Genomic DNA, 455 nt, shown 5'->3' with positions numbered 1-455 from the left:
ACTTAAACCCGTTTTATCCCAAAACATGCTTAAACCGAGAAAACAGGCTAAAACCGAGAGAAACATTGATTTGAAGCAGTAAACAGATATGTTAATCTTTATAGGGTCAAAATATGTAACAATACAATGCATTTGACTATTTATAACAGTTTGGGTTGAATTTAGAGTGTTCAGACAACACTTAAACCCGTTTTATCCCAAAAAAGGCTTAAACCGAGAAAACAGGCGAAAACCGAGAGAAACATTGATTTGAAGCAATAAACAGCTATGTTGCTCTTTTTGCGGTTAAAATATGTAACAATCCAATTCGTTTGACTAATTATAAGAGTTTGAGTTGAATTTGGATTGTTTGGACACCACTTATACCCATTTTGTCCCCAAACAGGCTCAAGCGGAGAAAACGTTGAGTCTAAGCAGTAAACAGCTTTGTTATAGTTTCTAGGGTCATAATGTGT

This window comes from Camelina sativa, unplaced genomic scaffold, assembly GCF_000633955.1.
Source record: "Camelina sativa cultivar DH55 unplaced genomic scaffold, Cs unpScaffold01170, whole genome shotgun sequence".
Lineage (NCBI taxonomy): Eukaryota > Viridiplantae > Streptophyta > Magnoliopsida > Brassicales > Brassicaceae > Camelina > Camelina sativa.
This window is presented reverse-complemented; position numbering follows the sequence as displayed.